The sequence below is a fragment of the Triticum urartu genome, chromosome 7 (assembly GCF_003073215.2).
Source record: "Triticum urartu cultivar G1812 chromosome 7, Tu2.1, whole genome shotgun sequence".
Taxonomy (NCBI): domain Eukaryota; kingdom Viridiplantae; phylum Streptophyta; class Magnoliopsida; order Poales; family Poaceae; genus Triticum; species Triticum urartu.
Window position 1 is genome coordinate 6,163,001 of NC_053028.1, and position 9,880 is coordinate 6,172,880.

The 9,880-nt window shown below is 45.0% G+C and overlaps 1 pseudogene; it reads left to right on the forward strand.

Moving 5' to 3' along the window:
* The first annotated feature begins 3,674 nt into the window (after positions 1-3,674).
* Positions 3,675-9,630, forward strand: LOC125525227 (annotated as a pseudogene).
* Positions 9,631-9,880: the final 250 nt, after the last annotated feature.

Consider the following 9,880-nt stretch of genomic DNA (forward strand, 5'->3'; position numbering starts at 1 on the left):
GCCGGATCCCTCAGTGTCTTCATGGCCTTCAATATACCGGCATGCCTCTCATGAAAGACACACACATTTGGTCGGTCCTTCACGATGGCAATTTTCTGTTGCCTAAAGAACCATACCTAGCTCTCAAAGTTCTCACCCTCCACGAATGCCATAGCAAGTGGGATGATTTGACCGTTCCCGTCCACACTGATAGCAGTAAGGATGTGCCCTTTGTATTGACCGATCAGGAATGTACCATCCACACACACTGTTGGGGAACGTAGTAATTTCAAAAAATTTCCTACGCACACGCAAGATCATGGTGATGCATAGCAACGAGAGGGGAGAGCGTGATCTACGTACCCTTGTAGATCGACAACGGAAGCGTTTGGTTGATGTAGTCGTACGTCTCCACGATCCGACCGATCCAAGTACCGTTACTCCGGCACCTCCGAGTTCTTGGCACACGTTCAGCTCGATGACGCTCCCCGGACTCCGATCCAGCAAAGTGTCGGGGAAGAGTTCCGTCAGCACAACGGCGTGGTGACGATCTTGATGTACTACTGTCGCAGGGCTTTGCCTAAGCACCGCTACAATATGACCGAGGTGGAATATGGTGGAGTGGGGCACCGCACACGGCTAAGGAACGATCACGAAGATCAACTTGTGTGTCCTAGGGTGCCCCCTTGCCTCCGTATATAAAGGATCCAAGGGGGGGGGGGGTGCGCCGGCCTAGAGGAGGCGCGCAGGAGGAGTCCTACTCATACCGGGAGTAGGACTCCCCTCCCGTTCCTTGTCCAACTGGGAGAGGTGGAGGGAGAGAAGGAAAGGTGGGGCGCCGCCCCTCCCTCCTTGTCCAATTCGGACTAGAGGGAGAGGGGGCACGCGGCCTGCCCTGGCAGCCCCTTCCTCTTCTCCACATTAGGCCCATAAGGCCCATTAATCCCCCGGGGGGTTCCGGTAACCCCCCGGTGCTTCGGTTTTATCCGAAACTTCCCCGGAACCCTTCCGGTGTCCGAATATAGTCGTCCAATATATCAATCTTTATGTCTCGACCATTTCGAGACTCCTCGTCATGTCCGTGATCACATCCGGGACTCTGAACTAACTTCGGTACATCAAAATGCATAAACTCATAATAACTGTCATCGTAACGTTAAGCGTGCGGACCCTACGGTTCGAGAATAATGTAGACATGACTGAGACAAATCTCCGGTCAATAACCAATAGCGGGACCTGGATGCCCATATTGGCTCCTACATATTCTACGAAGATCTTTATCGGTCAGACCGCATAACAACATACGTTGTTCCCTTTGTCATCGGTATGTTACTTGCCCGAGATTCGATCGTCGGTATCCAATACCTAGTTCAATCTCGTTACCAGCAAGTCTCTTTACTCGTTCTGTAATACATCATCTCGCAATTAACTCATTAGTTGCAATGCTTGCAAGGCTTAAGTGATATGCATTACCGAGAGGGCCCAGAGATACCTCTCCGACAATCGAAGTGACATATCCTAATCTCGAAATACGCCAACCCAACATTTACCTTTGGAGACACCTATAGAGCTCCTTTATAATCATCCATTTACGTTGTGACGTTTGGTAGCACACAAAGTGTTCCTACGGCAAACGGGAGTTGTATAATCTCATAGTCATAGGAACATGTATAAGTCATGAAGAAAGCAATAGCAACATACTAAACGATCGGGTGCTAAGCTAATGGAATGGGTCATGTCAATCAGATCATTCACCTAATGATGTTACCCCGTTAATCAAATAACAACTCTTTGTCTATGGTTAGGAAACATAACCATCTTTGATTAACGAGCTAGTCAAGTAGAGGCATACTAGTGACACTCTGTTTGTCTATGTATTCACACATGTATTATGTTTCCGGTTAATACAATTATAGCATGAATAATAAACATTTATCATGAAATAAGGAAATAAATAATAACTTTATTATTGCCTCTAGGGCATATTTCCTTCACACACATCACAGGACGACAATGCTGGAAAGTTTCGATGCATACAACAAAATAGAAGAATACTCGATTCAACACCTTGAAACCTGGTATACTAGGCAAGAAGATGTGTTGTACGTCAGCATAAGTGCCGGGATCCCTCTGCTTCAATGTGTGAAGGAGACGGACATCGTTATCATACGAGTATATGAATGTCCCAAATCTTTCCTCCATAGCCCTCTGCTAAGCCCTCCAAGCCTTCCCATAAGGAATGTCATACTTCCATCTGACCTTCACTCCTGTCTAGATGTGTTTTGCTTCCATGTCTTTTTTCTCCACTATCTCGGTATACATGAGTTGCGCAATGAGAGTTGAAGTAAGGTTTGGATGATTCACGAGAAGGTTCTTCCTCACACAATTATGTGGGATGACATCGGTGACAACCCAGTGGATGTGATACTTGAGCACGTGCCCATGCACCTTCCGAGGGGAACCAGTTTCAGCACATTTCATGGTATAGTTTGTTGGACTTGATATGTGTGTGCCGAAAACCCTCCGTGTAGACATAGCCCACTTTGTCACCACATATTTCAATTTTTTCAGGGTCTGAAAGTGTCAACTAGCAACATTTATACTCACTGAGATCAACCCCCAACTCATTATAAAAGGCATTACCAGGGCCACAGTAAACAGATAAATTCACCGATTCAGACATTTTCACCTGACAAACAAATCCAGATTGCCATCAATCACAACGAACAAATAATCCGTCCTAACACCAGTAATTCTTTGCTCACATGAATGTAACAAAACAAAACGATAACTAAAAACTCCAAACATCTACCCACACCGGTAGTTTTTCTGTCACATGAATGAACCATAACACCGGTAATTTATCTGTCACATGAATGTAACAAATAATCCATCCTAACACCGGTAATTTTTCTACCACCACCACACTCCTGGTGGTGTGCAGCTTAACAGATAAATTCACTGATTCAGACATTTCACCTGACAGAGAATTTCATATTTTCATCAATCACATTGAACCAATACTCCCCCATAACACTGGTAATCCCGAGCTCATGCACGCACCCCCACCTCACCCCATGGATGGATCGAAGTCTTAGCCGCCGGGAGAGCCTTTCCTCTAATGGATTTGCTAGTTGGTAGCCTCTATGGCCGAAGAATGGGGCGGATCGGGCAATTTTCGCAAAGAACAGAGAGAGAAAGAGAAATGAGCCATGGGCGAGAGGAAGGAGAAGGCGGCCGAGCTTATCCCCGCACTCTTCGGCCTCGTGTTGGCCGAAGACCCGCACTCTTCGGCCGCGTGTTAACTGTAATGGGCCACGAATCACGACAGTCTTCGGCTGGCCAAGGCCGAAATGCCTTCTTCGGTTTACGAAAGGACGAAGTGTTCCTCTTCTGTTTATACGAGACCGAAGACTCCATCTTCAGCCTAAGCGAAGCCGACTGGGTAATATTTTTGAAATTATCAAATTAGGTCATACATTTTCCGAATTTGTAAAAAAAAGTCCGTTGCGAGCGCATTACAGGGTCTCGCGCATGCATTAGTGGCTGATAAGGATGCATGGCACAGCAAGTTGGGTCACGGACAAGGATGCATGGCACGTATGTGTCATGCGTAAAGTTGGTCCACGAGTCAGAGAGACCAACGTCTACTACAAATACAGATGGCGCTAGCTAGTTAGTTACGAGCATTCCGATACGCAGAGCTAGCTGCACCACCGTACCTGATCAAGGTCATCCAGTTGGCAGCTCGCTGGCCGGCGAAATAGTAACTCTCGATGCTCCCATACGCGACGGCGGGCGAGGCGGAGGCGGCGCTGGGGCGCGCTATGACTTGGGCGGAGGCGGCGTGTTTCCGGTACTCTGTGGCGACGCCGGACTACTACCTCTACTGCCACCACATCGTCATCTTCCTCGTCGTCTACACGCTGGCTCTGCTCCCACTCGCGGTGCTCCAGCTCCGGGCCCCCGCCATCTTGTTGCCGTACAAGCTGCAGCCAGGGTGCATCTCAAGCCGGCAGCCTTCCTCCGCTGCTACGTCCGCACCGTCCGCGTGTTCCTCCTCGCCATGGGCCCCATCCAGCTGCTCTCATACCCTGCCGTTAAGGTCCATGCATGTACACGAGTATATACAGTACCACATAATTAAGCGCCTGAGTGAGCTAGTTAATTCCTGCGTTGCATGGAAGAGTATTTGCTAAACTACTGCAGCTAATGATGAAATCGAGCAAGCTACTACTACTCCCTCCCTCCCGAAATACTTGTCCCAGAAATGGATGACAAGTATTTTCCGGGCGGAGGGAGTATATGACTATATCCTGTTCAGCAATAAGTGACACTTTGACTCAAACTTTCAAAACTGGCACACTAGTATATCCTTATATGGACGAGACGAGTGGTACAAATTGCGTCACAACATGGAGCTCTGCTCCTTATAAATTCAAAAAAGAAATTTTGATTTAACAATATCATGTACTGTAGTACTGTTGGATAGTATACGTGTATTAAAACAATAGTTTTCCATGTTACTTGCACCTTTAAGGCCGTGTTAACATCTGTGAACTGTAGCTAGTGAGTATTAATTGCTTTTGTTTTGTTGCGTGCATGCATGTTGAATGTTTAGATGGTGGGGATAAGGACGGGGCTGCCGCTGCCGTCGGCGGGAGAGACGGCGGCGCAAATGGCGGTGTATTTGCTATTGGAGGACTACCTTGGCTACTGGGTACACCGGCTGCTGCACACCAAGTGGGGATACGAGAAGATTCACCATGTCCACCATGAGTTCACGGCGCCCGTCGGCTACGTCGGCCTGTATGCACACTGGTCCGACGTGCTCATCATTGGCTTCCCCGCTTTCGTCGGCCCGGCTGTTGTGCCCTGCCACATGACCACCTTATGGCTTTGGTTCGTGATACGCCAGCTAGCGCTCATAGATGCTCACGACGGGTAAAGTTATCTAATCTCAATAAATAATGTCTTTTTTTATGATAACACGTGTCTCATTAATAAAAGGACAAAAATACATACCCCGTGCGATCTTAGAAAATCTCCAGCAAGGCCCCTACTTGGCCCCATATTTCAGTTTTGATGGAAACACCCCTAGGCCACAGCCGTCTGTATCCCAATGATGAGTGGGTCCCATGTATCATTTAGTAAACATACAGAAAAAATAGCTATGGCTACAATTGGTGTATTTTTTAGCGGCTGAAAAAGTAGAGGCCGTCCCCAACTTGAATTCTACGGCCCCGAGACTAAGGGCCATTACTGGAGATGCTCTCACATTGAACAAAACCACGACCCCACATGTCAGCCGTCGAGGAGAGAGACGCCGAGGTCTAGGAAGGAAGTGCCGGAGGCTTGAGAGGAGGTAGCCGGGAGGGTAGATGCGCCGGCAGCACCCTGTGAGCCGGTCATGAGGAGGGAGATATGCCTGATACCAAGTTAAGGAGTAATTTTCGTATTGATTAGCATTGATCACAGGTTTACGTATACGGAGTAAAGGGCATCTTTAGTGTTGACCTGCGAATTTGCTTCCGCGTCCGTCCGTCCGCGGACTGGTGTGGGGGACCAGTCCACGGACACTGATGCGGGAGCCAGTCATCCAACTGTAGCGTAAAGTTCCGTCTTTATTAAATTTTAATCGCCAAATAACTACGTAATTTCCTTTAAAAATTTGTGATTAGTAGCTTTTTGTTTGGCCGAACGCTATTAATTCATGTGCTAGTGTAGCTTCCGCCAAACTAGGCTGCTTGCATAGCTTCCGCCATTGTACTAGCTTCCTCCTGCCAAATTAAAAACCTTAATAAACAACTAATCACCTTGCTAATCATAGACCTGCCGTCAAATGGGCTTGGTCATTTTCAAACCTTCCGCCAAATGGCCAAATCTATTTACAGAGCTTCCATCATTCCGTCAACGTGTGATAAATAACCTCTTAACAAAAAACTAACCCTTTGCCAAACGCTAATCATATGGCAAGAAGTAACCTTCCATCAAATGCCCAAAAATATTTACAAAGCTTCCGCCAAATGCCCAAATACTAATCACTGTCCGACTTTTAATATGCTAGCCTTCCACCAATTAACAGCAAGAGTCAGCGCCTTCCGCCATCTGGACGAAGAGTGGGGTACCTGGCGACTTTTGGTTTGTCATGAGGATGTCCGTACTCCTGCAAAGTCCCCCACACATCGTTTCGGTTTGCGGGGAAAACATGGTCCGGACCGCTCGGTGGACCGATACAGGCCCGCGTTGAATAGATTCTGTGGTCCGGACCGGTACAGTCTCTTGTTGGATAGCTTCTGTGGTGAGGACTGCGTGGTCCGAAAACATCAGCGAACTACCCACTAGACTTCAATGCAGGACGTCCAAAGTGTGCCCGTCAATCATTCTGCTGACCGTAGTCATGGCGAACTGGTGCAATTCAGTGCATTAATTCGCGGCAGGTGGACGTCCAAAGTGTGCCCAAAGTGTGCTAACAATATTAGTGGCTGAAAGAGTAGAGGCCAGCCCCAACTTGAATTTTAGGGCCATTATTGGAGATGCTCTCAGATTGAACAAAACTACGACCCCACATGTCAGCCATCGATCCCTCTGATGGTTACGTGTGCTAAGAATATTCAATTCATTGGGTCAGACCCGTAAGAAGAGATATTGAGAAGAAAAACCTGGTAGACAATTTTATATTTGATATCCACTCAATAAGTTTTACTCCGAGAGGTCCACAACAGTTTGTTTGGTATTTCCTCATTTCTCTATAGAAAAAAAAAGAATTGACCAAGTATTAATAAGATAGCTTGCCTTTTCTTACTTTTGTGTGTAAGTATCTTACAAAATAAAGTAACCTTGATAAGACACCTGCCAATAGTTACCCGATCCGCAATCACTTAGGCTTGTGATTCAAAAACATGATTCCTAGGTGCCTGGTTCTTTTTTTTATTGGCGTCCATTTTATTGCCAAAGAGCATGGGAAAGACCGAGAGTAAAAAAATTAAAGACTACAATTAGGTGACTAGGTTTAGAGCCTACAAAAGCTAACAAAATGGTAATTGCATAATTGAGGTATATCCGTATTTTCGCAAAAAAGAAGAAGAGGTAAATCCGTATTTTTGTTTGAAAGGAATGCAGTAGGGGTCTCTAATTTTTTTATTTTGGAAATATTTAGAAACAAAATTTGCACCTATGACCATTTAAAACTAGGTGGCTGGGTTGTACATCGACTCTCGTACCCAAGCTAGGCTAACTTCTTAAAGTACGTTGTTTGGACCTAGCATTGTCTTATAATGCATTGTCTCTTAGCATGTTACCCTAGGAGAAATTAAAACTTAAGAGACTACTTCTCACAATGCATTGTCTCTTAAGGGTTTTATCCAAATAAGCTTGCATTTAATGATTTTGGGTTCATGCATGCATGAGATTGGCTAAAAACTTTTTTTGCCTATAAACTCATACAAAATTTGTAGCTTAGTTAAGATACAACATCAATCTCTTTACTCATTAAATATGGCGCCGTACCGCGCTAAGAAACCCCCATTGTGAAAGGCCTTAGTAAGGACATCTCTAGGGCGCGTTTGGTTGCCTGCAGCTATTTTTCATCTCCCTGGGATGAGGCCCTGGGGGCATGGCCACGCAAACACACGGTTTAGGCCATGTTCTGCTGCCCGTTTGGTTGCCTACATTCGATTTTCTTGCATGAAGATAGAGACGGGAATCCAGTGTTTTGTTGCCTGAATTCGTTTTGATTGGCACATGAACAACATCATTAACAGTCACACGTAAACACCTGGTATAGTAAAGAGGTACAGATCTATTCGTCTACGTGCATCAAAGAGACACTTACAACACGAGAGTTTGTGCAAAACGGTGAGGTGAAGCTATTCCTAAAAGCAGTGTCGGACATTGGGCCAAATTCCGCACGGGGGGGGGGGGGGGGATCTAAAAATGAGCTACAAGTAAGTAGTAGGCTGTTTCTTCATGGGCTGTGGGGCACGGCCCAGGTTGGCCCAGCCGAAGGTCTGCCAGTGACAACAAGGAAATTTAAAACTCTCAACCGTGTACGACGAATCTGACGAAATTTATCTAAAAAAGCTCCAAACTTGAGCACGAATTTGAGAAGATGCAGGTAACGAAACTCGATGCCGATTGTCAGAATGGAACGCCATCGTTGACGTGCATCTTTTTCATGTAGAGCTGATTTTGAATTGAAGCATGGTTGTGTTAAGTAGAAGAGGTTACTTAAGAAGCAGTTTAAGAGAGGAGAGAGAAAGCAACCTCACGTACAGGTTGCATCATGGAAGCGCACGACGGCAGTTGCTCGCTGGAAACGGCTGATTTGAGCGTTCCTAGAGGGCCTGGATGCAGACTGCTTTGATCAGCACGGGGGCCAAACAAACAGTAGCTGCAGGCATCCAATCGGCCCATTTCCGTCTAATCCGGGCTTGGCTGGAAGGACTGCCGGCTACCAAACGCGTCCCTTATAACTGTGAGATAATTGTTGGCAAGATTTTCTACATAGGACAAGTGGTGATGTCGCATAAAATCAATGACAGAGAGAGCAAAGTTGTACTCACTTTATTTCAAATATTCTGCTTTTTGTTTTGGTCAAACACAAACTTTGTAAAGTGTGATAAAGTGTATAAAAAATTATAATATCTACAATACTATATCAATATTATTCAATAAGAACCTTCTATTGGACTCATATGTAAATTAAGAAGAGAGCAGTCAGATGTATTCTATCACTGTCTATATTTGACTCATAAATTAAACATGTTGAAGATGTTCCAAGGGCGCATGTTCTTGGTCCAATCTATTTTGTTTAGCTCTCTTTCTACTGTAAGGTTCGCTTTGTTTTGTCATTATGTGATGATGAAACAAAAGACCACCTTTAATTTGGAGGTGTTTAAACTGCAGATTCGACTTCCCACTCAATCCGGCAAACTTCATCCCGTTCTATGGAGGAGCACCACACCATGACTACCATCACCGTGTAGGACGGAAGAGCCAGAGCAATTTCGCTTCTGTTTTCACCTTCTGCGACTATATATACGGGACGGATAAAGTAAGTCTATCATTATCTTTTGCAAGCACATTATTTGCCGTTTAGTAATTAAACCCGCCAAAACATTGATATGTTCATCACTTCACTGACCATAAGGCAAGCCTAGCAAAGGTAGCTACACTTGCCAGCAACTTCCATTGTCCAGATGTTAACAAATGATCCATGAGTACTATTGATTAATTTGTCTTTATTAAATTATGCGTGTGTTGTTATTTTAATTACAAAAAATGTCATTCTTTTGTCTTTGCTCGATGTAACAGCTGAAGGAGATGGCACAAAACAGTACCGAGAAAAGAGAGACGATGAATTTTATCGGCGGGAAGCAGGCATAGATATCAAACACAGTTGCCATCCTGGCCTGGCGCATAAGCTCTTGCTCACACCATGATGCAGTGCAACGTCTAGCAATTTTCACAAATATGCCATCTTCCAACATCATTTCAATCTTAGTAAAACTCGCGTGTGCACTTAATATTGTACTCCCTCTGTAAATTAATATAAGATCGTTTAGATCACTAAAGGGAGTATAATTATGTACAGAGAGTTCATTTCTCATTCTAATAATAAGAACAACAAAAAATAAATGGGAAGTTTAAGTAAATATCTCCATGTGGTTGTGCTGATTTGGTCAATTTATGAAAATTATTTACAACCGGATGATCTTGCTAGACTAATCCAAAGTGAAGAAAGTTTTTCCCAGAAGTTCAATGGTATATTCACCCCACAATTTTGCAGTTGCACTCGGCACAGGTTATTTTAACCAAGCTAGCCCCTTTTCACGAATGAAGGGGAAAAGGTGACGAGTTGCATGCAACTTTACATAGCTGATGTACATATTGAGCCGGC